Source organism: Nematostella vectensis, chromosome 3 (assembly GCF_932526225.1).
Source record: "Nematostella vectensis chromosome 3, jaNemVect1.1, whole genome shotgun sequence".
Classification (NCBI taxonomy): Eukaryota; Metazoa; Cnidaria; class Anthozoa; order Actiniaria; family Edwardsiidae; genus Nematostella; species Nematostella vectensis.
This window is the reverse complement of record NC_064036.1, coordinates 5,561,771-5,569,941: the sequence shown is the minus strand read 5'-3', so window position 1 is coordinate 5,569,941 and position 8,171 is coordinate 5,561,771.

Below are 8,171 nucleotides of genomic sequence, written 5' to 3'. Positions count from 1 at the left end.
TGCTTTGTGTAGTCGCGGTGGGATCACGACGCAAAAAATGCGGTTTTACTTTGAGGGCAAAATCGAAATAACAGCAAATTACCCGTGTGGTTCTCAACTTTAAAAGGGCCCATTCACGTTCACATAGTGTCACAGTGCTGCATATCAGTGACACATTAACATTTTAAAGCTCGCGTTTTTTAGATAAATTCCCTCTCGTGGGGTTACGTCTCGCGCCACGCGCCTCACAGGAAGTTGTGAAGAGGTTGTATCCGACCCTCGTTAACTCGCAGATTAAATCCATGTTTTGGTAAAAACAGGTTGTACGGAATATGACCTTTAATTCCCACTTCTTAACGGACTGCTAAATAGAATCTAAAACTACTTCGTGATTGAAAAAAAAGCATTTTATCAATTAAACTGTCAGCATTCGGTATGTTTTTTTAAAGTAAAACCAGGATATATTTGCCCGATGACACTATGAGTTTTATCCCGAATCGGTAGATAATCGTGGTTTTACCAAGGAACGTTCTTAATATTTGGAATTTTGTTATTAAGCTTTCTATTTTCTTTAGGAGATCTAAATTTGCATACATTGAATTGAAGTGATAATACAAAAACGGCAAAACCTTGGCCGAAATTAGCATATTGCTAGTAAGTTGAATTCTATATGTCAAAAAAGCCGAAATCTGCCTTCAAAAGGGGAGCCTTGTAGGCGAGTACGGAGACATTCAAGGTTATCTTACAAGTCAGTTTGCGTCATGCTCGAGAGCTGAACCTCCCGTTTTCCTCCCTTCACTCGCTTTAATCGGACTTTCACCAGCACACTTTCAAGATTAGAAGCTTTTGATTCAAACAAAGAAAATATTTACACAGGTCTTAAAATTCAACTCCTTCTATGGAATCTTGAATATCACAATTTTTTTTGCTATGACAACAAGTCTTGTGTGAAAACAAAAAGGGGCTTATTATTTGAACGCACTCAAACCGAGGAACCGTGAAAAAAACGCAAGTCGTAGAATGGTTAAGATTAAAAGGGACGATCATGAGATATTCTGTTTTGGTTCGGGATTTTCTTGCTTACTTTCCTAGTGTATTTAATGTACGCTTTAATTTACGTGATACCCTCTTAGTACCTCTTAAAAATATAAATTTTAGGAGTCGGATCATATGAAAAGGGCCCAGTCTAATGGAAGAAAAAGAAGATTCTGTTTTAAGCTCAATACCTGTCTTTATAGTGAAAATTCTAAGTATTTTGTTATTTTACTATTATTATTAGTAGTAATTTTGTACTTGTTTGCCGGACTCAATAGTTTCCGATAAAACCGTTCGATTTCTACTGCCAAGACAACTATATAAATTTTCGTTTATTCCAAGTGGAACTTGCTTAGTTTCGCCGCGTTACCCATGTGCTTGGGAAGCGTTGAAAAGTTGTTACGTCAGTCTATGCTCGCGTACAATTGAGAGAGACACTAAAAACTGTCAACAACACAAGGGCCGTCCACAAATTACAACAAAGAGGCCTTCTTTGAGTTTACTCTTAAACAAGTTAGAATGTGTTCGTTGAGTAGGCTCTGTCGAATCCCCAATTCTACGAAAGCGTCCTAATGTGAGGTGCTCCTAACAAGACAATGTATACTCATTCATGTAAAACTAAAAATAATGATTTAAAACTTATTTTGAATTTACATTAAAATCTAGTACCTGAATATGCTTGAACAATTCAATAATGAATTGTTAGTTTTTTCTGAGTTGTAAACTCTCATATCATAACTTATTCTAATTAGAGTTTATAAATTGGCTGATGTCATAGGTAATTTTAAATGGGATAACGTTGTTTTATCTGATTGTCTTATCTAAAACCGACCCGAAACGAAGAAAAGCCTATAGAGGCTCTCAGTTTTTTATCCATCAAGCGTAATTAAAATTCATCTTGATTAACTAGGATTACGGTATGGTCTAACGTAACAACATCATAGGCTGTTTAAAGCTTTACTGATGCTTCAGTATCAATTCTTAGTTTATATAACCAACTCGTGGTTATGGTTTTGCCCTTAGGAAATATTGGTGGATTTTCGTGACCATTATTAGGCTCACAGAATAAAATTCAACAATATTACCCAATCCCATTGTCAAACTAAGCTAAACAATTATGGGGCAAATTGACCAATCCTGAAGCGTTTTTGCCCATCGTTTTGTTGAGAGCTATTAGATGAAGATTGCCGAAAACTTCATAGCGCATTGTATTTATTGAGCCGCGAGATAATTTGTAGATATTGGAAATAAGCCGTTCAAGCAAACGGAAACTTAGAGAACGTGACGCAGTGGGTAATGAGGATTTGCTCTCGCGTTTGTTGTTATGTAATACTGTGAAATAATGAACAGAGAAAATTGTATTTTTGCTCAAGAGATCAAGCGTAATTATATAAACTGTCATAAAGTCATCATCACAAACACCAACTGTTCTCATCGAAGAGTCTTCTACACTCTTTGATCTAAAACGGCTTTATTTATTAAACGGTTTATTGCGAAAAGTGTTGACTAATAGCAACAACCGAAAAAAAAAAGAAAAAAAACTTATATTTTCCTTTTAGCAGAATACAATATAGCGTGAAGTATTGTAGTGAGCGGCGTTTTTTTCCCCTAGCATTTTTAGGATGTTGCCGCGAAGAGGAATTCGATTGAGAAGCTCAGATAATTTACCTAGTTTACCCACAACAGACTGTAACAAGCCCGACCCCCCAGGCATAAAGATGCCATGATGAAAACAAAATTTTTTCCTGGTCCCCGAATGTCTGATTGACTACCAAGAACATTAAAGGTTCTAACCAAATCATAAAAACAAGCCTAGTTATTATTCGCTAACTCACGCAGTGAATAGAGTAATAGTTGCGAATAAATAGAGAAACGAATCTTATTAGTTGAAAATACTTATGTCAGCGCAGTTGTTGTTGACGTGATGACGGTCACGTATAGCTTAACCGCTTCATGAAATCATAACCAAATGTCATCGCGCGTCTAGACCCAAAGTCGAGTAAAAACGCTCTTAACGGAAAGCACATGGAGTAAGAATGCTCTCACATTCTACTACATTTCATAGTGAACGCGTCCTTATCTGTCCAACAATGATTTCACCAATGCAACGACCACACAAATTCTTAGTTCATGGTACGCGCTTTCGCTGTTTAAGTTTTAAAACCAACATACTTAGAAAAGACAGATTTTATGAAGGGAAGCTAGGTGTAAATAAAAAAAAGGATACATACAAGTCAAGGGCGAGAAACGCGTGCGGTGCAAATGGACGTATACCATAAATAAACGGTTAGGATTGATCTCCAGTTAATGCTCCTTACCCAATTTAACTAAAATAGAAATAATTATGTTAAGGGGCTAAACAGGATTGTTAGAAATTACTTGCTACACGGTTTTAACAATGTTGTTGGTCCTACCACAATTATGCTTGTCACTTGTAGGATATAAGTAGATAAGGCTCAGGGAAAGGCTCCAGTTTGGCCTTCCTTTGAAAACAATAGATAACCATCATTGATTTTTAAGCCTACCCTTTTACTTGAGGCTTTTGCGTTTTTCTAAAGAGAATTCTTCATTGGACACCCCCCATCTTTTAGATGGCCTTCAAATGCCATTTTAGAACCGTTTTTTTTTTTAAATATTATCTGATAGCCTATTTGTTGTCGATTGTCATCTTCCTAGCGCACAAACGCATTTAACCAAAACAAAAAAGATGTTTTTTTGTGTAGGGGAGTTCCTATTGTTTACCTAGCGTGTAGGCGTAACAGGAAAATCGTTATTGACGATCTAGTAGAATAGTAGATTAATATGTTTTTCTAAACATTTACCTACTTACCAATAATACTCTATATAACACATTCAAACGTCAACGGAATTATCTCCCTTTCCACGCCTAGCTAGTAAAATGTATTCAAACGTGAAACAAAAAATAAATTAAATGAAACAGCTCTGACATCACTTTTTTAGATTTGATTATTTGCTGACCAGACGACCATAACTCTATAAAAATAATGGCCAATACTCTGAAGTCGAGAAAAAAAAGTCAGAGACACAAAACCAAGTCTTGGTGAAGCCAGTGGGCTGCAAGGCATCAGCTTGTTGGAGCATCTTTGGATGTCACTGAGAGCTAGTGGAGCATCTTGGGAAGTCACTGAGAGCTAGTGGAGCATCATGGGATGTCACTGAGAGCTGGTGGAGCATCTTGGGAAGTCACAGAGAGCTGGTGGAGCATCTTGGGAAGTCACAGAGAGCTGGTGGAGCATCTTGGGAAGTCACAGAGAGCTAGTGGAGCATCATGGGATGTCACTGAGAGCTGGTGGAGCATCTTGGGAAGTCACAGAGAGCTGGTGGAGCATCTTGGGAAGTCACAGAGAGCTGGTGGAGCATCTTGGGAAGTCACAGAGAGCTTGTGGAGCATCCTGGGAAGTCACAGAGAGCTGGTGAAGCATCTCACTAAGAGGCACTTAGAGCATCTTGGGAAGTCACTGAGTGCTGGTGGAGCATCTTGGATAGTCACTGAGGGCTAGTGGAGCATCTTGGGATGTCACTGAGATAAGGTTCGGCGATATATCGAATTTATACCGAAATCGCGATATCAAATTTTGCGATATCCATATCGCAGTACCTTGCGATATAAATAAATTATATAATAGGCTATACAATGCATCAAATTGCCGACTTTTGGCTCTTTTCTCTGGTTTTACGCCACTAATTTCAATCAAATATACCTCAAAATTGTCCACAGAACGTCCACACAATTCCGCCATCATAATCTAGAGTTGTTATGGCAATTTTACTTAGTTTGGTGGCACTTTCCTTGCCGAAAATTGCATTAAAATTCTCCTGGGCCGCCATGTTGGCTGTTGGGGTGTCATGTGACTTGAACAGCCAATCACTGTGAGGCTTACAAAAAAAACGTTCAATATCGCACAATATCGCAAAATCAAAGTGCATATCGCATATCGCACATTTTTCCAATATCGTCGAACCCTACACTGAGAGCTGGTGGAGCATCTTGGAAATTCACAGAGAGCTGGTGGAGCATCTTGGGAAGTCACTGAGAGCTGGAGGAGCATCTATTATATTTTTTTATTCCTTGTTCGGTTGTCCAAGAACCCTAGCTATTATTTGGTGGAAAAAATGACCACTTATCCTAGACTGATGCCAGAGTAACTTTATCTCTAGATCGTGTTTATTTCGCATTTATGAATTTTATGGCTTGTCAGTACTTCCCACGTCTGGTACAGGCCGGTTGAGGGGTCATTATGTTAAATAATTTGCTCGTGTCTTGTAGATGTCGCGCGTGCACAAACAGCTAGACTTGTCAGCTTAGAAATTCAAACTACTTCCCCAATAGGTGTGGCTGTTTGCATGCCTCTGCTAACGGACATACTCCTAAGTAGATTACTTTTTGTAGACACTTTTTAGATTATTTTGAGTCGCAGTTTTGACTCCTCCTTCAAACATTTTTTTTAGATTTTAGCCTTTTTATGGTGACATGTTTTGATGGGGGAGTCGGTAATCTTGGTCCATACAGGCCGCACGCAACTACAACACGCTATTCTCAAGCTCATGGAAGAAAACTGGATTGGCAGGACTGTATCACCGCCCATCGCGCGATGCGTATAATAAAATCAAGCACTAATGATTCTCAGAGATAGTTCTTATGTGTTTAAATGTGTGATGTTATATGCATAATTCGAATGATTCATATAGATGTAAGGCGTAACTTCTTTCTTCTTCAACACGCAAGACTAGACGCTTTGAGCGAGCGCGAACGCCAACGGCGCTTTAACGTCTTATTCTAATGCAAAGAATTATGAGGTTCGGTCAAGTCTGGTCCAGTTTTTCGTGTAAGTATGATAATGGCAACAAAAGATAATTGAATAGTTGCTTAAGTGTTTGAATGTATCCTTGGTGCAGTTATAAATAGTGCTTGTAAAGTCGAAATGTTCACAGATATGCTCATCACTTGCATTCAAGAAATAACGGCAAATGTGTTTAAAAGGAAATTTCTTATTTAAAGCTATTTTTATTACGCCTACATGGATTAGTATGCTAACGCTAATTGATGTTCTACTTTGATACTGTTTTGGCTAAAGGGCGTTTGTTTGTTTGTAAGAGGTTCTTTGTAACTTCTATTAGGTAAACAAATTGGCATGAACACGTATGGAAGCTTATCTTTAGAATGTCTCTCAAAGCAAACAGAACGTTTTATCTTATTCCTGTTCCTATTTAAATCGACAAGCTTGAAGGAAATTAAACTCAACCCGATCTTGTCTGCCGCCGCCATCGGCTCGCGTGCGCCTCGTGACGTCACGCGGGAAGCCATTTAAGTGCTCGCCACGTGTTGTGAGGCTGCCACCTGCTATTCGCCCATTAATAGCGCTAATTTCCCAAATGAGCATACATTATCGAGGCTTAGGGACGTCGTTTAGATATCTAAATAGATACTAAAGACAGCCGATCAATTTTCGTAATCGATACAAAGTTTACCTTGGTGTGTACTTTAAGAAGTGTTGTTTACAGGACGCGGTACGGGTTTGTTAGTAAAGAGGTCTTCATTGGCCGTCTTGCTTTGCCAATAGTATAATAGTATTCTTTGCACGTTCACAGACCAAGACAGAGCGTCCGTGTGAGTCCGGAAGAGCGAATACTCTTTCGAGTGCGCTCTTTACGATAAATATGATAATCATCTGAAAGATGCTTCCCTCATATGCCTGTATACATTATCAAATAAGGGGCAGACCATTTGACTTTTGAGGGGGGGGGGGGGGGTGATTTTATGTCTGCAAGAACTTTTTTTTCGCCCATCGGATGTGCAGGATTTCTTTTCCCCATGTACTGCTATGCAGGATATTTTTTTTCTTGGACCCAAGTCTTTTTGCGGCATTTTTTTTTTCTTTTCTCGTCCTATATAGAACTCCATACGTTGTGTTTCATTCTTTTTGACCTTCGAATAGATTAAAATTATAATTCAATAAACTCACTAGGTATAGGGATTATACATGGCAAGACCTTCGTGTCATAGCCAAACGAGTCTTCGGCCATCAAGCTTTTACCTTGCATATTGAGTAAACAAAAAAAAAATAGCAAAAAAAAATAGCTTATTTGAAATCTCTCACATTTGTTAGAATGTTTCTTAAGGTTCTGTTGAAATAGTCCACAAAACAAGGACATCTATAGGGGGTGAGCATTTATGTAGATCCCATCTCCTGAATTTTAATTGATGGTTGGTATCTCTGCCTATATGTGAACACAAAGAGGAAACAACCATTTTAGTTGTTTCCTCATTCACATTATATTTTATTTTGGAGAAGTCCATCATATTAATTATGAAAGATTTATCTATTTTATCTATTTATATACAATATGTTACAGTTTATATATTGATCTATTAAACCTTTTTATTTATTTATTTGTTGTTTTATTCAGTCTTAATAAAACAAATAAATAAAAGGTATTTCAAGTTTGTGACTTCTGTTGTACAAGTGAACTTTTTGGTAATTTTTTCTAAAATGATTGCAAAGGGCATTATAGCAATCATCATTGAAAAATCTTCAGCATGAGCACTTTTGTTTTATTTTAGAATGTAATTTCTAAAATAAAACCATTGGAAACTAGTTTTATCTGAAAGGAGGAGACCACACAACTTATAAGTTTCAACATAGGGTGTGATAGTGGAAAGGGCGAGTCTCAACCAATAGAAACTTTAAAGAATATGGTGAGGAGAAATGCAAAATACACATAGCAAAAATATAGAGGAAAACGTTTTATAGAGTAAAAACATCAAAGTTATCACAGAATTTTGATTTTATTTCATAGAGTTAATCTTTTTACACAATGGCTTTGCAACATTTTTTTTTCTTAAACTTGTGCACGAATTTTTTTTCTGCTCATTTGCTTTGCATGCAATTTTTTTCTTTGAAATGTAGCTTGCAGGATATTTTTTTTCAAAATCTTCCACCCCCCCCCCTCATAAGTCAAATGTTCCGCCCCTAAAGGCCATACAAAGAAGTAAATTTATATTGTGCAAACTGATGCAACGTTTTTTTTTTCAGCTTTTTTTCTTACTTACCGAAACAGTTTGTTTTTGCAGAATTGTGATACAGGTTCTTTGTTATCTTTGTAAAAGCTGTACTCGACTTATTTGATATTTGCCA